Source organism: Cotesia typhae, unplaced genomic scaffold (genome assembly GCF_013202065.1).
Source record: "Cotesia typhae breed Kobodo isofemale line unplaced genomic scaffold, CoteBio_Ctyphae contig_5, whole genome shotgun sequence".
In the NCBI taxonomy this organism is placed as follows: domain Eukaryota; kingdom Metazoa; phylum Arthropoda; class Insecta; order Hymenoptera; family Braconidae; genus Cotesia; species Cotesia typhae.
This window is the reverse complement of record NW_027423757.1, coordinates 4,285,906-4,310,991: the sequence shown is the minus strand read 5'-3', so window position 1 is coordinate 4,310,991 and position 25,086 is coordinate 4,285,906. Positions and strand designations below refer to the sequence as shown.

General features: G+C 33.1%; 1 protein-coding gene across 1 annotated transcript in view; it reads left to right on the top strand.

Moving 5' to 3' along the window:
* The first annotated feature begins 10,421 nt into the window (after nucleotides 1-10,421).
* The window catches only part of LOC141531336 (uncharacterized), a 314,633-nt gene continuing 299,968 nt past the window's right edge, over nucleotides 10,422-25,086 (top strand). The window contains exon 1 of the mRNA XM_074249085.1: nucleotides 10,422-10,667. The gene's annotated coding sequence lies outside the window, so the exon portion shown is untranslated. The remainder of the gene's footprint in view (nucleotides 10,668-25,086) is intronic.

The window sequence follows — 25,086 nt, the reverse complement described above, 5'->3', positions numbered from 1 at the left end:
AGCACGTCCGTTGTTTGTTCGATAGTCATTGAAGACGCTATAGCAAATAATGGGTCCGCGCTCTCGCTCTCTTGAGTTTCTGAAAGGTCGATATGAAGGAGAACCTCCGTAGAAGAGCTAACGTTGTAGAGTTACTGGCTATCAGAGGGTCATTTCTAGTTTATTCGTCTCTGTCTTGCCCTCTTTTCAGCTCTTGCCTTGTGTCTCTTGTGTGCCACGTGAAGAGGAAGACAGATAAGATGATGGTGGAGACCGTTTACGAAAATCGAAATTCACTAGAGCAACAAGAGTAGTTAGAGTTGGACCAGCTCTGAGTTGCTCCAAAAATACCGGACGTCTGGCTGCTAGCGACGTGGCAGTTAGCGAGCGACCCGGGGGCCTCTTCGTTGAGATTCACTTTGGACAGTTACGCTTGAGGCGCACTTGAGAGATCGGCTTGGCTGTTGACGATCGATTTTGGCAAACGAGGTGCCCTGAGCTTCAGACAAACTAAAGGTAGAAATGTCCTCGCCTCCCTCTATCCTTCTAGAGAAAGAGATCAAGTACTCGTAGTAATTCGAGTCGCGTTTTCTCATGACTCACGTTGAGCAACTTCTTGGGAAAGGCTACGACTTTCATCGTGACTTGTCATTAAAACAACGAATAAAGCAAAAAAAATTTTTTAAATAACAAGAACAAAAGTATATTTATATAGAAACTGCTCTGTACTCAGTACGCCTCAAGGGAGTTAATTGGCTCAATCGAATTATGAATATTTAATTCCCAGCGTTTTCCCGTCTCGCCCATCTGCAACCCTCCAGGGTATGTCACGGGGGTGGATAATTGGTCTGCTGCTGAATTGGTTTCTCAACGAGCTAATGCTTTGACCTATACACAGCATATATTCTATTCACTTTCGTCGTTTCTTCTCTTTGGTTGCTTGAGACAGTGATTTATCATGGGAATGCAGATGATCGGCTCTTCTGATCTCGTAACAGGAACCCTAAACTCATATTGTTATTATACCAGTTATTTATTAAAATTTCAAAGGATTCTTTAATATTACACCATTTTTTGTTTGTGTCTTTGATATTCACAGCAAGCCTTACTTTTCTTATATGATTTCAATATTGATATAATTCACATACGCTAGTACGGAATTCAATATTTTTCGCAATCAGTTGCACAGAATATTCCATTTTCCTTTGTTTTCATTTGATATAAATATTCAGCCATTTAATTAACTTTGTTCATAAGGTCTTATCATTCTTCTGGATGATTGAATGAGTGAATATCATAGTACTGAGTTTGTTGATTCACAATCCATTCACGGTTGAATAATTTTATGAGATTTTGTTCTTTGATTCATCACATTACATAAGGACATTTAGTAATATATTTTTACATTATTATTTGATAAGATATAAATTTTAAAATTTTCTATTAAGTATAGAAGGCGATATAAACGTAGATATGTATGTACAGATGTGAATGGGGGAGGGGGGGGGCTGAACTTTGTTTTTACTTCCAACTCCTTTTCTGCGGTTGTGTACGATCTCATTCCATTTGACTCCATCAGTCTCCCCTTCACGAGTGTATCCTTGGATGACGGAATCGTACAAGTCGACTCGGAAGTTTTCATGGGTTTCATGGGAGTTGAGTCGAGGACTTTGGAGACGCGTGATACGTGGGTCATAAACCAGGCCAATGGGACTCGAAGGGAAAAAAGTACATGGAATTGAGGATCAGAGTGCCGAATATTGTTTTGTAATGGACTCTAGGCAATGTTCATGTTTACGAGCTGTCGTCTGTAGGCTTCTATTGAGCTCTTTCACGTTCGTTCATTCCATTCTGTCTGTTTCATAATTCAAACCACAAAATGAGTATTTTTGTGAGTGGTCGAATAAATTGATGAGTACATAAACGAAAAACTGTATTTCATTCTACAATAAAGTATTCCGTAAGCATAAAAAAATATTATAGCATTTAGGAAATATATATAAAACGGTAATAACAAAAAGAAAAAGGTAATAAAGAAGTAAAGAAATAAAATACAAAGATGATGAACAAATTTGATCTAGTTGTTGAACCTAATGTATCCTGATGATTGACCTAGCCTATCTCTTGGGGAATTTCCCGTGAATTGATTGAATTTTGTTGCGATTATATCACAGGTAGACGCCAGCAGGATAAGCGAAGTCGCTGTTTTCGAAGACTGTGTAAAAGGTAACTGCGTTATGGTTCTATTATCGGCAAGATTGCCTTGGGAATAGCTTCGTATGGCTATGATAAAAATATAACCTTCTATCGAATTCGTTTTGCCAAATTTATTCAATAAACCTTTTATGTTTTTTGTTATCTTTCAAAAAATAAAAATAACAAATATGAGTTAAGAAAAAATTAATGATTGTAGATCCTACGATCCTTGACGTTTAAAAGTTCAAAATATTTCAACAAAGTTGACTAAATAGTTTAAGAAATATAAACATTTTATTATTTTATCCTAGAAATTTTTTTAAGAGCTTACTGATGATAGGATTTAGTATTCGTATTCTTTCGAAAACATTTTTTTTCAAATAAAAAATAATAGCTAAAAAATATATGTTTTCTTTCTAAGTCTAGAAATCATTTATTCACGATTCAGGTTTATGATAGTCTATTTTATGTTTTCGATACGTTTAAAATATCAACTTTATGTTTTTAATATCCAATATCCAACATCCAATACGTTCAATCTACGTTTCATGTTTTGACTCGGATCATCATCGTCAAAATATTGTTTTACAATAATATGTTGTAATGACATGTATGAATGAGCTCTATGATTATATTGATTATAAATGAAATATGTTGAAATAAAACTGTGACTATAGGACTGTATGATTGATTCCAAATTTTAGAGAAGATATTTTATTGGAAATTTAATTACAAATAATTTAATCAGAGTTGACTATTACAGAGCTTGATTAGTATAATTATCGCAAATCAGTGTTCGAGTGATAAAAATATTTATAAAAATTTATGATCCTGAAAACTTAATAAATGCTTAGAATTCTCTACTCTCTATCACAGCAGTCATTTAGATTCTCTGCCCTTGGAAATTAATTTAATAAAAAATTAATCTAGCTAAAATATTTATAAATAAAAAAAAGTTTTAATCAAAGTAAATATCTTTGGAGCAGAGAAAAAAAATTATATTTATCTATATACTTATACATAAATTAATCAAGATAAAATAGACGGGATATTCTGGAGAATCGAACAGAAACGAGTGGTGGATAATAATTTCGGGAAAGCGTGCACGTAAAGTGGGGGGCGGCGACGCGGTCGTCGGTTTGTTTGGTACGGTTCTAGCGACAGCCAGGTTGGCGGTGGGTGCGTTACTTCGCTCAGTAGGCGCCGGAAAGTCGGACCACGGGCGCCGTGTGGACGCCCGTGACTTCGATCCGCGCTCACCCAACAGAAAAAGGTAGATTGAAATGAACAAAGGGAGAAAGCGAGCTGGGTGAATGGTAAACGGTGATTCCGCGAGAGTAGGAGTGGATCAACGATTTAGATGTATATACCTATACTATGCGATAATACAGAGATTACACCAGCGAGAATACAAGAATTGAGATAGAAAAAAATACAATTAGACGTTGGTCTGGTGGATGGCATGTTTGTGTGAATTAGCGCCGAAAATTTATACTTCTCTTTAACCTTTTACTTCTTACGTATCTATCACTATAAATATATACATACACTTAGACATAACACTCACTTTACTATAACTATAACTATTACTATTATATTATTGTACAGAATGTGTATTTACGTGGAAAACGCAAATGTCATAATCATAAAACACTTTTTATCAGTAGTAAACCATTCGATTTCCCATCTCGCGTTATTTATTTTCCCATGAAATTTGACCGTGTCTTTTATTGACGTCGTTGTAAATTTTTTTTTATTTATTTACTTTATTTGTTTTTTTATATTTTTTGTGGCAAAAGTAGATGAAAAGGGAAGAAGGAAAAAAAGCAATGATGGGGGTAAACTCATGTATTATTTTGAGTTCAATTTGTATTCCGTGAAAGCGGGTCTCGTTGCGTTGCGACCACACCACTTTTACGACTCAACTACTATTCGGTGGATGCGAATTTTTAGAAATATCTATATGTATGTATGTATGTATTTATGGTATATAGCATAGATAGTATAGATATAAGTATAATAATGTTCACCAGTATAACAAGATATGTAGAAGTAAAATGATGTTGAGTTTAAACAGGTGCTAAAGTGAGATAGAATAAGCGGAGCCAGAAGAAAGTGTGACTGTATATATGTAAATTTGTCACGTTGATTCTACCAGAAGAGTTTTTCTTACTGAGGTCGGAACATAAATTTGCAAAGAGTACATAAATAACAACATACACGTTTTGTCGTTCTTCAATGTTGAACGTGTTTTCTGTTTCATTCCTATACATCTGTATATTGCCTGCTACTTTCTATGTATTGATGTATACACTCTAGTTGTTCTATCGCACGCATCATTATTTGTTCAGGTGTTTACATAAAACAATAGATTCAACATGGATTTACCTTTGTCTATATATTACTGATTAATGTTTATTGCGATGTTCAGGTGAAAAATAATTTATCTTCTCAGGAGCGAAACATTTATGAAAAATAGTCTACTGCCGTTCATTTATATATTTCTTACTTTATAAAAGTTTTCTTTTTTTCCTGATAATTTTTTTAAGACATCGTACTTATGCATTTTTGGACATGCAAATTGATCAAACAGAGCAAACTCACTCATCATTCACCATTATTCCGCTATTTTCTACACCATCAGCATTCACTACTTCAGTATATTCATATCAGACAGCATCGACGACCAATTTTCCGAATCGTTAGATTTATTATTAAAATTTTAAATTAACTTTGTTACCGCGATTGAAGATTTTATATTTTTTTACTTTTTAATACACTAGTTCCGTAATAAATGTCAAGATAACGCGACAATTCTTAAAACCTCGTAAAAATAATATTAATATTCAAATTTTACGACTCAATCATCTAAAACTTTTTCCAGTTTCTTTTCGGAATTAATTTAAAAATAAAATTATTATTTCATTTATGTTCCGGCTTTAATAGTCCAAAACTAAAAACTCACGGCGATAATCACCAGCCAATCGAATGATGCACAAAAACTCTAAAAATAAAAAAAAAAATTTAATAAAACAAAAATAACAACAAACAATTTTGATACGTACCTTTTTATAGATTTACAAAATATTCTCTCTTTGACACAGATATTGTCAGCAGTGGATTGAAATTTAATTAATCGAAGTAATTAAATAATATTTTTATATTAATTTATCGCTTGCAAAGCTTTGACATAAAATTTCCTAACCAAATAACTTCAGCATTGCTTTTGCCCGCCAACTTGATATTTTTATCGCAATGTATATTTTATACTTCATCCGACGATAAATATATTTTTATTTATTGAATATTTGATTGATGAACAACTCAAATTAATTCATTCAATCCATCGACTAATTAACTGTGAAGAGAATTTATTTGCTTGGTTGATTCTAAGTATTTACGTCCGACCTACACCAACCCAGCCGTTGAGTTAGTGGAATTCAAGATGGCTGCCGCAGTTTTGAAATATATCGAATGGTAATTTGATAAGTCGATAATGAAGTTAGAGTCGAAGTTCTGACAATAACCGAGTTCTGATAACTTTACTTTAATGATAACCACCGTCAGAGAGAGGCAGATGATTAATTATGGCCACGAAATCAGGTAAAAAATATGACAATACATAAAAATAATAATAAAATTAGTGAATATAAATGCTTTGTAAGTAAGTAGTGTTTATGAAACTCAAAATTGCAAGTGTACAATTTTTATTTATTTTGAACTAAGACAATTTTTTAATTTTATTTAACAAAAAGATTTGTTCCAAATAATTATTTTTCAAAAATTGCATTTTTTATTTTTTTAAATTTCTAGATGTCCATTTTTTTTGCTATCATTTATTGGTTATAAAATTTTTGAAATTATTAAAATTTTCATAAAAAATTACTCTAGTATGAAAAATTTACAATAAAATTAACAGACATCTGGTAATTAAAAAAAAAAATTTTTTTTAAATAATAAAAAAATCACTTATAAGAATAAAAAAAAGAAACACAAATGGAATTTTGTTGAATATCAGCTGATTTCATTATCACAATAAATATGACATTTTAATTGGCAGACACTTGACAATTTTTTAATTTTTCTTGATTAACAAACTAGGTCTAAAAAATTATTTGTAAAAAATTGTGCTTATAATTTTTTAAAGCTTCTAAAGACTGAATTTTCTTAATAAATTATTTTTTTCTACAATTTGTTAGTTGAAAAATTTATAAAAATTGTCAGATATCTCTCCATTTCAGTATTATCAATAAACAACAATTCTTTTTTAAAGAAAATCCAAAATTATCAGGCTATTGCTATTTTTATTATCAAAAACATTTAAAAGTAATTAATTTAACAGATAAAAAATCAAAACAATAAATGTTGATAACTCTAAACATTATAAATGAATATTAATTTTATAAAGAAAAGCAGCTGAAATGAAAATGAAATTATTTGCAGAGTGTCAGGTTGGAGATGAGAGTTTCTTCTAAATGAATGATGATTCAGTGATAAGCTGATCGTGATACGAGTAAGTATGAAATGTAAGATGAAACGAGATCTCCAAGACAGAGAGCATACCAGTTAGCAGTTGACTCTTAGGCTTGTGCTCCTTAAAACTTTGCTTATTAAACCGCAGGTTGTTCTCGTTGGGTGGTGATGGTGTAGATTTGACTTGAGTTGAACGTGCACCCGTTCAGAGAGGTCGAGTAGAGGGCCAAGTTTAACATGAAATACTTGGCTCTCGCTTGCAACAACAGGGGATAAGAAACTTTACGTGGGCCCGAGCTCCAAAGGGCGGCTGCTATTTTACTCGAACTTCCTAATTAAACCATTCTGCCTGTTATGACGGCAAACCAACGGCAGCAGTCACGGAGAGAGGTAAGAGGAGAAAATGGAGAAGGCACCTCGTCTTCTTGGTTACTTGTATTGTAGGACTACTACTTGCTTGGCTGCTTTCCTGTCTGTCTATACTATTCCATCCTGCTTGTTCTAATGTATTCTACACAGAGTAACACCCTTGCTCGTGTTGTACTGATGTTACCAAGTGTTGTTACCACAGAAAGTCGATTAAACTCAAATTAACCCGGCCGCCACGAAAGATAATCATACATTCATTTGTCTTGTCTACCTTGATTTTCCACCCAACAAATTTATTCAATGGCTACCATTTTTAAAGTTGTTTAGTTTTTTTTATATGTTATCATTCTCGCCATTAACATTCTATTATTTTTTAATTTACACTTTAAAAATATATATTATTTACATGGTTAAATGAAATTAAAAATAAGTTTTATTTTTAAATTAATTCTCATTAGGTTTTTATAATTTTTTTTTAATTACTAAATTCTTTTCAATTAAATTTAAATCAATAATTAAAAAAGAGACTCTGATAAAAATTTGAAAAATATCGCAATTATAAAATAAATTTCACTTTGTTTTACAAGTCAAAAAATACTAGTATCTCTTTAATTCAAATATAAATAATTAATTATGAAAATGGAAACCATTAATAATTTAATTATAATAAAATTAAAAAAATTTAATAAATAAATAAATAAAAAAAAAAAAAAAAATTATAAACCAAATTTGAAATTGGCGCGTAAAAAAATTACTATGGCAACAACATGCGCGCTACTATATGCGCGGTAGACAGAAGTGTATCCCGCCAATTTGGCTGCTAATGCGCGTCATACTGTACCCGGCAGCCACCGCGTCGCGTAATTGCGTATGATTTCGTTTGCTTAGCAGAGTAAATAAACGGTTCGTCATTTAATTATTTGCCAGCTATGTACTTAACTTTGAAATGACTTCCTGTGTAAGGCAATCATGTAAGAGTTATTCATTTCCATCGCCATTATAAATAATTAATTCACTCTACTATTATCGAGAAACTAATTTGGTTAATCGAGTTTGTGTTGTCTCATTATGCTGTCAGTTCTATGGCAGACAATAACATTGCAGTTAAAACAGAATAATACTGAACATTAAGTTTATAAAGTAATTTTTTTTTTTTATAACTACACAACAAACACAAAGAAAGTATTGACGATTTTCCGATATCACATTTACATATACAATTCACCTCAATATTGGATTGGAATAGGTCCCGTATATAAGCACTCGTGTCTTTTGTTTCTTTTCTTGCATGTAGTACGAAACAAGTCCAAGCAAGAATGCTCTCTGTCCTTATGTATACACATAGATGCTATGTGAGGTATCCAATTGATATTAGTATTTCTCTGCTACATCTTACGAGTACTATACGAGCTATCCCCGTCTCTTGGAGTGAACGTAAAACTTCGGGGGACTATTTGAAATTGAGAAAAGAGATAATACTAAAATTTTTCAATGTATGAACAATTATTTTTTTTTTATTCATAGTTTTAAATGAAATCTTCTACCTTGATTGATAGTTAAAAATGCCTTTTAATTCTGATTTTCAGTAAAAAAGGTCACAATATTTTTCAGTAAAATCTGATGGCAGCTGTAGAGCACGTACACATGGAGATATATGCAGAGTTAAATTTTTATCAACAATTGGAACAATTAATCGTTATATTTGCATGCTAGACACTATTTCCAACGAACGTGCAATCGATTCGTTTAAAATCCGCATGTTTTTTCACAATTTTTTCAATAGAAAAGCACACCATGAGTCATTTATACATTTTTCTCTATATCATTCTCTCTTTTGCTCTTCCTCTTCTTCTGGCTCTAATTTTTTATTTTTATACAAAAGCTTTTACGTTATACTCGACAGAGTTGACGTCGGTATGCTGTTGGTTTGTGGCCTTTTCATAATGATAAATGTTATTGTGCATCACTCTTGTTAACGAATACAATTAAAAACTAAGGACTGTTCACTCAGCATAATTGCTTCATAATTGTCGACCTGCACTTCATATGTTTCATTTTATTGTTATCACTTTTCGGTATTTGTCGAATTTCAAGCAGTTCTTATGGATACAAATCATTTAATTCATCTCTTTTTCTTTTATTTTGTTTCAGGTATGTACCTTCGTCAAATGATTTTACCTAAGAGATAATTAAACAAAAAATCGATTAAATTAAAAGGTATGGTGTCGATTAAGTAAATACTTAATTGAATTAATTGATTGCATAAATATTTAAATAAGTACTAATTGTTTTTTTTTTTTTTTTTGTAGATACTGGTATCTTAATTCAATTAAAGATAATTTTACAGCTCAGAGTCTATAAAAAAAATAAATAAGAAGAAAGTAAGTGGACGAAAATGGACATGAAGAGAAAAAGAAAGGCAAAGATAAGAAACTAGGAAAAGTAAAGAAATGTACAAAGTGAGTACAAAAACAGTAGAGTAAGAAAAGGACGAGAAAAAGAGATAGGGATTCGCCTCGACCATCAAGGGGTGGCAGGGTAGCTACTGGTGAGAAAGAGAAAGAGTGAGAGGGTGAAGTGAGAGGGAGAGAGAAAAGAGGTGAGAAGCAAAATGTAGTGAACCTGGCTCAGTCTCCACTCGCTATCCGCCAGTTGTCTGAGCCACAAGTTAGTCGACACCTCGCTCATAGTTTTCATAGACTAATTATTATCGTTACTTCCGTGCATACTCAACCAGCATCGCGTTCGCTCTGTTGTTACAACACTGCAAAGAGTGTTAGAAAAAAGCGACGCGATTCGCGAATTTACTGAGGTGCGCTAACGCACGCGCCAAACGTGCGACACGTTTGAACGTTACAATTCAAATTTAAATCTATATTTAAGATCATTAATAATAACAATAACAATAGTATCGAGTAATATTATTTATTGAAATTGAAGTAATTGTTTATTTTATTAATCCACCTACAATTTGGATAATTGCTAACTTGTTCAATTATACCGTACGTTAGTCAGAATTATTAATATTTAATTAAATTAGTATGGGTAATAAAATTTAATGAAAATAATAATAATAATTAAACATATATTGATACTTTATTAGATATAGCAGTTATTATTATTATTATAATTATCATTGGTTAATATTATTGGATGTATATTATAATTTATAATTCACTGAGTAGGATAATGATAAAGTAATATGGTTTGTGAAATTGCAGGATCTGTGTAACGAGAAAATGCTGCTATTCGGCAAGTTTCAGACGTCTATGAGAGCATCATCTCAAGTTTGTCGACAGAGAAGGTAATATCTGAATAGATATATATCAGCATATCTATATACTAGGAATCAGCAGAAGCAACAACAAGTTTGAACTTCCGGCATTCAAATCGATTTTGGGCGCAAGTTTAAACTTTGATACACAGTACGGATTACCGAGGCTTACTTTTACGTCGTCAATAGTATTTTGATAAATACTATTGTATATTCTTTGAAAGTAGTGTCGTGACTTGTTGAATAAAGGACAAAAGTTTGGACAGGAGGTGTAAACTGTGAACTTCAATGTGGACGTCGTTGATTTACAGCCTACTTATTCGATTCTGAAGAATTCAAGGAGTACTTGGAAATTTATATTCGCTGCTGCAATAAGGTAAGATAAAAAGTTTTTAGTCAGAATATATACATACATTTATATTTTGTTTTATTTATTCACTTTTATTGTTTGTTATTTTATAATTGCTATGCAGTAATGAGAATTAAAATTTAATCGCGTATTTTTATAATGAGTAGGAGAGGGAAGGTAGTAGCACAATAAAAAGACAAAAAAATAATTGTATTAAAATACGATCGATTCATCAAACCCTGATCCACGAGAGCGTCAAATTGTAGGGTATACACAGTGTTATCGTGGCCGGTGGACGGGATAATTAATCCGATGGATTTAACCGGCCGCTCTTTAATGGGCTTGATGAACCGTCGACGGTACTGCACGAGTCCAAAACCCTGGGGCTTATTCATAGTCGTGAATTAGTCGCTCTGCACGGTATTCATTATGCCTCGTGGCTGGTATATGGTTTTAAAAATTAAAATATAAAAAAACTTAGGGAAAAAGAGGACTTAAGTTAAAAAAAAAACTAAAACTAGTAAAACAAATACACGGAAAGAAATTTTCTTGAAAAATTACCGTTAAAATCACAGTTATCGTGGGATATTCAGCAATTCCTGATCTAATTAAAATTCTTTCAATAGTTATTCACAAGTAAAATGTATAACATACAGAAAAGTACTATTAATTTTTGTAGATAGGTTTTAGATATTAATATATTTTGTTCTTCAAAGCAGCTTCATATATTCTGTACTAGAAGAAAACAAAGATAGAAAAAAAGAACAGAGACAAGAGCATACAAAAACATGCTGGTGAGCGGTTTGTTAGTTACGTTGAGATTGCAGGAGTGTTGAAAACTTGAAAAACTAAATGTAGAAAAACGCGATAGCAGTGTAGGGTGAGATATAGACGGAAAAAAGAAAATATATAGAAGGAAAAGAAAGAAGATAATCATCAGTAACTATTTAATCCGACAGGATAAATAATAGGAACGTTTTAAAACAATTGGAAATATCCATGTTGATAGACAGTCACGTTTTTATTAGAATCTTTTATCTTTTTATTTTTTTTATTTTTTATCTTTTTTCACTTTACCTAATATTCATTAGGCTTGCGTGAATGAATTCAATAAAATTCACGATTACGATCGTATACATGCGTGATCGTTAACTTTTATTCTACGCACTGAGGGTGTACACTTATGTGAAAGCTTTACTCTCGCAATATTTGTTTCTTTTTTTTTTTTTTTTTTCTATATTTCCTCCATACTATTCACACAACTCGATACTTTATTTTCATTTATGTTTTTGCTTCATATGCGTCTATGTTCCGGGGAACAATTCGCTCGTGTTGTATTTTGTATACACTCAGACTGTTATACCTTTTTGCCCGGTGAATTACGATCGATTTGCATTACCAGTGCGGCAGTAATGGTTACTACTTGCTGTTATAGCGCCATTTTAGGTGGATTTTCAAAATTTAAAATAATTGAAGTATGTGTTCCACGTACTCTTTCATAATTCTTTAATTGAATACATGTCGGATATTATCAAATTATTTTGATGTAGAACGTGACGTTTATACGTTATGTTGATTAAAATATTACTCTTTTTATTGTCCAAGTTAACAGCATCATTTCCACCCTCATCATCGCCATTATAATTATTACTATCATTATTATCATCATCATCATCATCATCGTCATCGTCATCATCATCACCATCAGTATTAATATTAATATTACATCTATTAGCTTGTTGTCTATTTTAAATCCGTAAATTCTATATGCTTGATAATTAATATCAATAATACTACTCTCGATGAGGCGGAAATTTGGTGGTCTACTCAATTCCAATAATCTCTTTCAAATTTTTCAACAGTGAAGCGGTTGAACGGGGTAGAAGGGGTTATCAAAGCGGTACAAAAATAGAAAGTTTGGTGAGGGAATAACGGTGAAAAAATATAACGAGAAAAAAAAAATAAAAAAAAAAAAAAGATTGAAATGGACCACAGAGCCTGAACAATAGAAATGCACAATCGAGCTGGATGATGCGCTGTATGAGAACAATATTGATGGTGATAGTGTGGATGCATACATAGGAACACGAAAAATCGATCGATCTATTGCGGCGTACAGCGGCCCGTTGTGTGTCAAAATGAATGGGTGTGTATATGTGATCAGATCGCGATTTCACATATCAAATCGCCTGAACACTATCAAGGGACGATGAATCCTCCATCGTGTACCCGAAAATAGGGACGGAGTAGCCGTGTTACGTGCAACAGGAAAATCCTGTAATCGCATTCGCCCGAAGTGCAGTCGTTCGTATGTCGCAGGTTCAAAACTAGCTACTAGCCTGCTCTCGTCTCTCTGATGACCATCTCTGTATGTATATATATTCCTTTTGGCCTTGCTCTCTTTCTCTTTCTCTGATACACTCTATGCATACACCAGTATTGTCTGGTGTAACACTAACACCTCATCTCTCGCACTAGCTGTGAAACCAGGGACGTGCGTCGGACTCAAATTATCGATGCTTATCACGACAACGAGCATAATGGCCGATAGACGATGGCGAGCACAACTGGACATTTATATATACATGTATGTTCATACTGATTTATCGAATTCGAATAGGACTTGTGTACTTTAATGTGTTACACATATGCTTTTCACATTGATATATTGTCGTGCGTTTATCGTGAATATACATCGGCGTTGGTCGTACGTAGAAAAATATACACACATGATGTAGTGTATATAGATAGTAGTTTTTATTTTTTAGTGAATTAATTTTATTACAAGTACAACTACTACTGGTATTATTACTTATACTAGTCGTTGTGTATATGAGAGCTGATGGTATATCAGAGAAGAAAGAAAAGTTGTATTGGGAGATGTAACGGGTAATTTTTGAGTGTTTATTCTTTTGAGGAATAAACGCTGAACGAATATGTACGATACTGCGACACAAAACGCCCCCTCGCTCGAATCTGAAGCTCGCCGGAGTCCAGGGTAAAAGGGGGTTAAACAACAATATACAATCCGAAATAAAACCAACAGAACTCAGTTACTTATAAATAAACTATAAATAACTACGTCTAAATAAATAAACTCAAAATGTCAAACAGATTATGATCGAGAAACAAAATATTCATTTAATTATCAAAATCAATTCAATAGGTTACAACAAAAAAAAAAAAATAACAAAACTCTCGTAGTACAATTTTAGGTTATATCAAACCTCGACAACTAGATCTAACGACAATAATACAAAAAAAATTGTCTTCATGACGTCGGTCAACGCCCGCGTATCACGGCCCGATCAAAACTGGTCTGTACAAAACAAACTCTCACGCATTCTCACTCTCGTGAGCGTCAAAATCGCGAACTAAAACTCCAAAAATTGGTTACCCGTTCCCCAGGAGACTAGCCATCACCCTGGGCCTAAATCTCTACCCCGAGAGCGGATGGAGAGTATCCTCTCCGCTCCCACCTACACGGCTTGTGATTACCTACCGGATTTTCGACAGAGGGTCAAAAATCCGGGGAAGTCAAATCTTGTTGAGAGTTCAAAAGGTACTTACTAGTGTTCTAGACGAACCAAGGTAATGTCCCTCCAGCTGTTATTGGTAGACGAATATTCCCTTAATAACACTCTGTCACAAGACTCTTTTTCGTGAAAAGTTTTTGGGCTTTATCATTTTTCCAAAAACTCTCTTACAGTGAACCGGAATGATCGTTTTTGCCACCTATACGGTATTTACAAACTATCAAATTAATTGGCATTCCTTCATTCTATATCCATTCGGTTCGTCAAATTCTGAGTTTTACTTTTCACTTTGACAATCAAATATCAACAGATTACATACAAATTCAACAGAATACATTCCCATACTAAACTTTGTTCGGGACTTAGAAAATTCCTTTTATAAAATATTTTTCTTTTAAATAATAATTTCTCGAGAAAATACGCCCGTCGAAGTATCAGGCGAACATGAAAGATGAAGAGTAGGTAACTGCCGTCGTTTCCCTCCTCGTCCCTTCTTCCGCGCCCTCTCCTCAGCTGTCCTGCACTAGCCATCGGCCCTCTCTCTCCGACTCAGTCCCACCTCGCTACGCTAGACCCTTTTTCCCGATCTCTGGGTCATAGAGAAAAGAAAATAGTGATAGTATGGAGAATGAAATAGCAAGGTGGATGAATTTTTCGTAGTATACTTTTGCAGAAGAAAAAGAAAATGTACATAGCAGCAGAGTAGTCGGTAGGGTGAGTTGACTAGTGGAAGTGGAATCGTGTCTCTGGGGAGCCATTTCTCAAGGAGGAATCCCGCGCCGAAAAAGGCAAACGCAGTGGGGAAGCAAGAGGAATGAGTGAGGTAATAGCTTGGCCCGCGGATTCTCGGGGATAGGCTCGGTACAGAGGGAGTAAATTTTGTACGAGTAAGCAAGATGAACAAAAGACAAAGACAGTCCGACAGACTATGAAATAGAAAGAGAGGAAAGCAAGAGTGAGAGAAACAGTCCGTGTTAGACAGGTGAAGTTATTCTAGCTGGTAGTCTGAAGAATTCTGATGCACGTGAGGGAGAAAGACAAGGATGCATATCGGGAGGAGTAAGAATAAGAGGTACAGAAGGAGGTTGAGAAATAGTAGATTGGGATGAGGATGCGGAAGGTTGGATTGCGCGAGGGACCGGCGGGGAACCATTACAGTAAATCCTACTTTGCGCGTGAAAACACCGACGCTAAAGCGATTAAATTATTAGGGGGTTGGCTGCCAGGTTGCTGCCAGCCTGTTGGAGAGTACGAGCGAGAACGAGAGGGAATATATAGGTGAATGAGAAAGCGAGGGTGAGAGCCCAAGTGAGTGAGTGAGTGAGTGAGGGCGCGGCAGCTTCCTGGATGAGTAGCGAGAGTAAGAGAGCTCACCAGAGAAAGGGATACCGCAGGGCTGTATGGCTATATGCCTGTTCATGCAGCCCGGCTGTGTTAATAGTTATAGTACACATACTATAGTGAACTACGGGGGTTGGGCAAATGCTATAATACCCAACTAACCGTCGACCTCGCTTGCCGACGTTGCCGTTGTGCTATTCTGACGTCCGAGTATACCCTACTACTGCTGATGCTTCTACTGCTGGTAACTACCGGAGCTGTACTTCTGTTGATGTTACTGTTCTATCATTTCCACAACTCTGTGTGTCTTCTTCGGAAAGATGCAGGTACGGGGTATCGCGTTGTTGAGGGTTACTAAAATTTACTCCCGGCCAACAGACCAGCCTTTAACTGTTACATCCTAATAATTTAGTACTGACCAAATATACCGGGGTATTGTGTCTACTTGAATTAGATAGTTCATTAATGCTTTGTAATTTTTAAAGTTGATTTGTCCGAGTATAAAAAATTTATGATTCTGTTCAAGTTATTTAGGATCAAAAATTAAGATAAAAAAAATTATCTTTGATTTCTTATTGATTAAGATTAAAGCGCGTATTGTAAATATCTAGTCTTATTATTTATTTAGGTAGCCGACATAACAAATAAACGGAGAATAAAAAAAAAATAAAGAAAAAAGAACGAGTTATTAAGGTACATATATCTAAAGTGCTTTTACGTTAATGCTGTTAAATTTTGACCAGCATTCATTAGTATCTCCGACGTTTCTGAGTAGGAGATGCTTTTTTCCCACGTTATTTTTTTGCTTACACACGCCACACTGATATCTTATATCTGGCTCGTTGGTTGCCAAAAAAGTTTTTTTACATTTCTTTTTATTTTTAACAAACTGTTTTTTAGCATTTAATCTATTATTCTAAATCATTGCTCTTTTTGCGAGCTTGTAAAAAGTTTTATTTAAAAAAAAAATTAAATTATTTATTTGGAGAACAAAGTAACGAGATGAGTGGGAAATTAAAGATATATATAATGTAATTTAAATGAATTGAAGATGTTTGCGTGCGGTATATAAAATGTAATTGAGTAACTTTAGTGAGTTTAATAGTTATAATCGTGTTTAGGGAAACTATAGCTAAGCACGGGGACGCAGTCGCACAGAGTACTGAGTATTTTATATATATACACAGAACAATACTGCATGGCTGTTCGTGACTGCGAAATACATTTAGATTCGTTAGTCGCTCGTTTTCAACAAAACCAATTACGTGACAATACAAAAAATTATGCCAACATATTTTATATCCTTTTTATATTATTTTATTATTTATTTTTTGTTGAATATCATAGCTTACACGAAGCAGAGAGAGTTTCGTGCTGTTATACATCACGCCAACTGAATTATGCGACACGACCTAAAAAAATAATAATAACTTCTTTTTTATTTTTTAAAAATATTTAAATTACTCAATTGCATTAAAATATTCGTATTACTTTGATATCTTAATTTTCGGTTTTAATATTTTAATATACAAATAAGTACTCTGGATTTTTTCATCTTAATTGGCTCATTGAATTTTACTTTATTTATGTTTGGTATTTTCTTTTTCGGTGCATAAAAATTTATACATTATTTGCTCGTAAATTTAACGGAAAAAAAAAATAATTTTTTTTTTTTTTTTTTAATTAAATCTAAGTTATTCATTTATTTATTTATTTTTTGAAAATAATTTTTTGTAGAGCTAAGCTTACAGCAATAGAGATCATGTAATACAAATGCATATATCGTTTATTACTACTGCCGGTACATCCTTATCATTAGTCAACACAACGTATATCGATTCTTGTTTACTACTATTATAATTATCACAGTTATTCATCATTTTTATATTTAAAATATATTAGAGATTTTTCATATAAAAATATTCAACAGAATATTTCACGTCATTTTTTATACAATTTTTTAGAGGAGGTAGTACAAGTAGTAGGGTAGTATTGGAGTCAATCGTTCAGACAAAAGGCTCTCAGTTTCATCGAGCGCATTAAAAAAAAAATAATAATAACACATACAAATGCGAGTCCTTTTTTTAATTCATTCGTTTTTCGAGTTTACCTCCTTGATACAACGACAATCAGAGTCGCATTCTCGAGTATCCGTCTGATATGCTTCATACTTTTACTTTTTCCCTTCACTTTGCTGTAACGAGCGTACTACTGGATTGCGTGCGTGGATACCCATCCAGATACCTGGGTAGAGATTACTGATAGAAGGGTACTAACAATAAAAATAATAAAAAATAAAAAACAAGGACAAGGAGGAGTTGGAGTCGAAACTGAAGAACGAGAGTAAGAGTGTTAGAACTGTGAGTAAATTTGCATTTGGATGCGAGTATAGGCTCAACGAGAATCGGAGTATAGAAGAGTTCTCATAGCCCTTCCCTTCTATTGCTTTCTCTGATGCAATCGTTACTGAATACTCTGCTACCCGGTTAGATATCAAAACGAAAATGATAAACGGATAAAATTCAAAGAAAATAAATTGAGAGTTAAATTTTTTTTTTTCTTAGTCCTTTCATTTGAGAGTATATTATAAGATTTATATCCAGCTATATATAAAAATCTATATATGTTTTTTTTTTATTATATATACTTAACGCTTAAAATAATGCAAATAATGCAAAAAAATAAATAAATAGCGAGACGGTAATAACAGAATAAAATAGACACGAGTGTCGAATAATTTTATGTATGCGGTGCATTTAAAAATCAGCCTACAGTCCAAGCTAAACGAGGCAGATGGAGAAAAGACACTGAAGTAAAATAAAATAAAGGAAAAGAAACTAAATAAAGACTACAATTAAAAAATAACTGGCCAAAGTTTATGGCGTGGTCTGCATATTCAGGAGGTTCTTTGGCAGCGGCGTTAACATGCTTTTGAATTCATTAAACACGCTCGTAATAAAGCGAAGATGCCGTTCGCGTCTCTCATCACCATTGCTTTATTTTCACAATTCTCCTCTCGCGGTGTCTTTTCTCATTCTTTCTCCATTTCCGATTATTTTTTTAACATTTTTTTTTACATCTTATACTTTTTCTCTACTGCAGCTTACTTTCAACTCCGGCAATCGTACCAGACTTTGCCTCCCCCACTTTTCCAATTTCTCCGAGTGATTACGGATGGCCCAAGGGGTTCGTGATGTTCCTATCGGATCTCGAAATTCTTTCCCTTTACTCATCTTTTCCTCTCCTTATTTCTCAATCTTTCGTTCTCTTTTCCTCTGACAGCCTTTTCTCAATTTTTTCTTAAACGTTTCTTTTTTTTATTCTCCAATTTTTTTTTTAATATTCCTTTCTACATGAAAATTTATCTATGCCGAAACGGCAATTCGAGTTGCTGGTGAGATATATAGCAATCAATTTAACGATAATTAAGTTTGAAAAACAACAATTAACCATCAGTTACGGATAGAATAGTTGTAACTAATCTGGAAGTAGAACAACACAAGTATAAGTCAGACGCCAGCGAGCCAAATTGGCTGTGTTTATTGCTTGCAAAGTGTCGCCGTATGGTTTTAAAAGCTCGTTTGATAATAATAGTTGTGTAATAAACGTGAAAAAACAAAAAATAGAAAAACAAAATAAATAATGGATAGCAAAGGAGAGAACCGGCAATGAAATAAAAAGGATAAAAACGAGAAATAAATAAACGTAAAAGTAAAGTAAATGGATAGACGATATTGTGTTACTACAGGTTGATATTGCCAAATCGAGCTATTTAAAACATCCCCGGGCGAGCAATCTCTCGCGTATCCCACCATCACGATTCTTTGTTCGTCCCTCGTTTTACGAGACAGCAAAATAATGGCGTGGCCGTGTGACAAATTGGTCTGAATTGTATACACTTTAACATACGTGCGTACAATCGTTCAGCCGAGGAGTCACCCTTAAATAAACCTCCATTTATGCTTTCTGGTGCGCGCCAGAGAAATCTTAACTCTGACGCTTTTATAACTTTACTATCCTCACTGTGGATATTTTGTCTAGGATATTGTGCCAAATCGAGTTGACTAAATCATAACGGGTATTTTACATTTTTTCATTTGCGATAAGTCACATTAAGATGAAAAAACAACAGACAACAAAAGTATATACAATTCGTTAGTTTTTATTACTGTATTTTCATAGCTTTTATTTCGAATTATTTTTATATTACAAATGATGATATTAATAATAATAATAATAATGATAAAAAAAAATTAAAAATACATAACAGATGTCGAGATAGATTGTTAAGTTAACATTTATTACCGTTCATATTATTCGTCCTTCGTAAATACAATATTGCGTCATAAATTATTACGATTGGGAGAAGAGTGAGAGGAAGATTTAATAAAAATTAAAAGGCTCATCACGATTGCCTGTGGAAAATTTCATAAATTAAATGATGCATCGAATAGCATATTTCATATTTTATACATATACATAACACACACACACATACACACACGCACACACACACATACACATGCATATGCCTATAACCGTAATTAACCTAAATATTCACCAGAGACAAATTTATGCAGCTCTATTTATGTTCAGGCATTTGCTATATTTAATATCTGGTGGTATTTATTTATTAATTTCATTTTAGGTTTAATTTTTTACGCGTTTCAACCCGCAAAATCTGAATGGATTTTAATTATCGTCAATTATTAATAATTATATATATTATGAAACGGGCCGCAATTGCGGTGGTTTGTTTTTTTATTCAACATTCTATTAGTCAATTATGCTTATCGCTCATTTGAATTGAGTATATATAAATCCAAATGTTATTTAATTATCGACAAATTTAGTCATTTATGCGTGAATATTAATGAGCTTCGAATATGCCGAAAGAGGATATTATTTACAAATTATTGGGAGCTTAAAATTACGTGTAATATCATTCAGAAATCAAAAGCTCATTAAATATAACTTGTGTATTTATTTAACATACCTATATGTACGTTATATATTTTAGTAGAATGTAAAGGCCATTGGTTATCAGTTGGAACCTTTCAGTTTGTCGTATCGTTTAATGGATGGTCCTTAAAAATAGCCAGCTGTTATCTGTCGTTTCGAAGCTAATATCCATTTGAGTGTCAACGGATACATTTGCTTTACGTCAGGTTTCCGGAAAATCACTAACGTTTCGGGTCACTTGGTTGTCTAGCAAATAGACTGAGTTTGTAAATTTACATTGCCATTATCTATTTTATCTGTTGAGAAGAGAGCCTTAAATTTATTTGCATTTGTATTATTCTATTTCTATTGAGATTTAAACTGTTTCCTTTCTTTCGCTTTTTCTACTTTTTTTTTTTTTTATTTTATTGTCTATATTTATAAAATTACCGAGTATTTATAACATTATGAATTTCATCTTTATTTTTAGACTTCATAACACTAGTGATAGTGATAGAAACTGAACAATCATGAAATATAAAGTTTACTTGGAATAAAAAATTTATTATTTCATGAAAATATTGAATCTGAGCGTTCCATGTCGATATTATTTATTATTTCATAACATGTTTAATTGTGAAATAAAGTGAGCGAAAATTTCTACAATATACGTTCTACCTACTTCACTGTATTTGACTTTTCATACAATGCTAAAAGTTGAATTTATAAGTGAAACTACAAACTTTTTAAAAAATTTATTGTTTTTGTTTATTTCTCGCTATTTTTCTTTCACCGATCCAAACTTTATTAATTTTAGCCTTGTAAACAAACCGTTAAATATGAACGTTTTTATTTGCATTAACAAACTACCGGAAATTAATTTTTTGTTGTCCTTGTGTCGATAAAAATAATTTTTGATTTATTTTTTTCGACGACTTTGATAGAAGCTGAAAAAAATGGTAGTTTGTGATGTGGGTTTATTTATGTGTGTTCATAGGGCAGTAAGTTTAGGTTGGATCGCGTCTTTGTAACGAACAATGTCATACTTCCTGGAGAAACTTCATGACTCTACCCCATTTTCCCTTATCTGTATCTGCTTCTTTGTGCTGTGCTATCACTAAGACGTCATACGTCGATCCTATTGTGTTGACAGAAACCCCACCAAGGTCATCGTGCTTTACCAAAGTAGCTGGTAGTACTCGAGGAAATCCTACTTGTGTTGATACGCTCTCGCAAGATTGCACGAATCGGCGATACGAGCAGGGAAAAAAATTTACAAACACAATAAAAACATAGCTAGATATTTATTCTTAACTCAATATAATAGTTTCCGTTACAAATTTAAAAATCTTATTACGTGGTTTTCAAAGGTACATTAACTTAGTACGGTATAAAAGCGATGCACGCTCGAATTCAATACAAACAGAATTTATGCGCAAAATTTGTGATGCCAGAGTATAGTAGGAAAGTAGATGATTGCATTTCTCTGGGTATTTTAGTACAGTTAGAGTATTACCGACGCCTTTCTCACTGCCGGAAGTCTTTTACACGGTAAGCCGCTTTACTGACGTGATTCCTCGGTGAATTTGCCTTTGCTGAAATTCAAACGTTTGCATTTTTTTCAGATGTTTACCTCTTTACATATTCACTTTAATACTTATCAGCCAATTTAAAATTTTTCCAATTGATTTCATTTGTCAAAAGATAATTATTTACTTTTATAAATAAAGCTTTCTATTTTATTTATTTAAATAAAATACCTTGCAGAGTTTTTAAATATTTTAATATTATAATTAAATCAACTTTGATCATTACATGATTTACATTTTATTGAAAAATTTCAAACCATTGAGTTTTTAACTCGGGATGAAAAAAAAATCTGCATGAAGTAACATTTATATAAACTTCAATTAAATTGTTTCTCATCATTACCACAGAAATTTCAACAAAATATTTATCAACAGAATTTGTTTTTACGAGTTGCAGAGATAATTAATTGAGCTTTCATTAAAAATAAATGAATCAACCGAATAACTTTGAAACTCAAATATAAACTGAATAGATGGATAAAACAGTAAATATTTAAAAATCAGAAGTAAAGTAAAGCAGTAAAAGTAAAAATATGAGGTTCATAAAATGTACAATAGAATATAAATGGCGATAAATTAATAAGCAATTTTCAATAGCGAGAAAAACGAGGATAAAAGAATAAATTCATGAGGACAGAACAAGTATTAGTGTGAAGTAAAATGTACGTATAACACATGAACGACTATCCTGGTTATAGTTCTGGTTCTGGTTCTGGTAGGTAGTTGAATGTGTGCACCGGTCTGTGTGAAACTAGTGGGAAAACTATACCTGATCTAGGTCGCCCATCGTGTGGCTTAATGGTATTGCATCGCCTACTACTTGGACTGGTAGAATAGAAGCTGCTGCTGGTGCTGGTGGTATTGCTATTGCTAGTATGGTTTACAGAGTATACGCTGCACCGCTGTATCCCGACGTTCTCTAAAATTAAACGAATTGACCTCTGTAAGAGCAGTTGGATCTAGAGCCTCCGTCTCCGGACTCACCTGGGGTCGTTTTCTCTCGTTGCACTGCACACGCACACATTCGTTCACATAAAACATGCATCTAAACACACGGACACGATAAATACACTGCAGACACTCACATATGCACGAGGGTGGTTGTTTTGTACGTAAATGTTCTCTCTCTGGGCTCTTAAATTTACTGTGTGGCTCTAATTTCGTTCGTGACAGCTAGTTCGTTGACATAGGTCTAGCGGTATTATTAAACCAAGCCTCTCATGGGTGATTTGTTGATAAAAATTTATATTTTTAAGTACACTGTAAATGGAACACACTCGAGATTATTTTTATTATTTATTATTCAACAAAAATGTCGCTCGGTAGACTGATAAAAAAATTAACTTAATTCCAGAAAAAAAAATCTTGAACCAGAGAAATCATGAAGAATTTCATGGTCTTGAATTTTATAACTAAGCAGAAAATTTCGTGAGTTAATAAATTTTTCTTGGCTTGAGTGAATTGTACTTCTTGATTCAAAATGATCTAACTCTTAAAATTATGATATTCTCAGTTCAAGATTTTTTTTTTTGATTGAGATTAATTTTCTCAACAGTTTAAATATTTATTTATTTTTTAAGCGTGTAATTAAACTAAATATCAACATTTAATCTTGTCATTGAATTGAACCCTTTTTGACAAAATAATAGGCTGTATTATATTAAGTCTTTGTTGAATAGTATCAAACACCTGTTTATTAAATACTCTTAAGCAATTGGACAGCTTTAACACGATTAAAAAGGGGAAGTCCTGGTAGTTTAACAAGTATCAAGGGAGAAATAGAAACGAGTTTGGGTTAAGAAAGAGTTTGGTATGGAAATAGAGAAAGTGTTGAGGGAAAGAAAGCGAGAGCAAGTAAGAGATTGAGAGGGTGAGTGAGGGGAAGGATATAAATAAAATAAAAAATAAGTAAAATAAGAGCGAGTGAGTGAGCAGAGAAAAGTGAGTAAGGGAGAAAATGGAAAGGAATCGTGTGGATGCCGGAGACCGTCGGTTCATTTTGAACCGCTAATGAAATTCCTGCCTTCGTTCCTTTCCTCCATCCCTCTTTCTACTTTCTCTTACTCAAATATCTGATTTGCCTTTTCTTTCTCTAAGGTCCTTGAATATACGGTTCAATTTCCCTCTATTCTTCTCACATCTGCAGAGTGTAGTCACCGCTTATGATTGGAATTACTTTGACGATTACACTCTAGTCATCAACTTTCAGGTTGGTTTTGGTTTCTTTCTCACTTCTGGGCTAGCCTACTCTTACTCCTACTCCAACCAGCTTACCGAGCTTTACTAGTCTAGTATATTATTATATTATAGAAAGTTGTGTGTATAATGTAATATAAACTTGTTGTTGCTCTGGTGGCTATGGTGGAATGGTTGGTTATATTTATGCTTCAATTATTTTCATACCCAAAATAATGTAAAATTTAAACATTAACAACTCTCTAGCACAAACAATTTAATAATTTATGCTCGTTTCGTGTACACATTAATAGCGGTGATGATTCGGTTACTGGGGTAAAACTCGTTGGGAATCAATAAACTCTGATACCACGAAACATGCGGCCAATTATCGCTTGTGATTATGCAACTAAGCCACTGGCACTATACTGTTAATCTATTCATGTCGAGGGATATGTACTTTTGACAAATGTATAAATTTCCATGCGAATGTTATAACAGTAGCATACCGTTCTCTATCCACATATACATATATGTTGAACGTTTATTATGTTATCTATGAAATTACGGCAAGCTTCGCTAATAATCGACGTCATTAGTGAATTGAACTTCCAATACTTCCCAGAGCAGAGCATCATTGCTTTACCTACAACTCTATCGTTAATACATTAAACCACTTGATGTATTACTTGTTGTTTACCCTTCACTCTGTGGCTCATATTGATAAAGCCACTTCTCTACTCCCTATTTCTCATTACCTCTGCACTGTAATTAACTATATAACTTTATAAAAGGTATTTAGAAAAAAATAGGATAAAATTCATTTTAATCAATAGATTAGTTTTTAGTTATTTATGGAAAAAG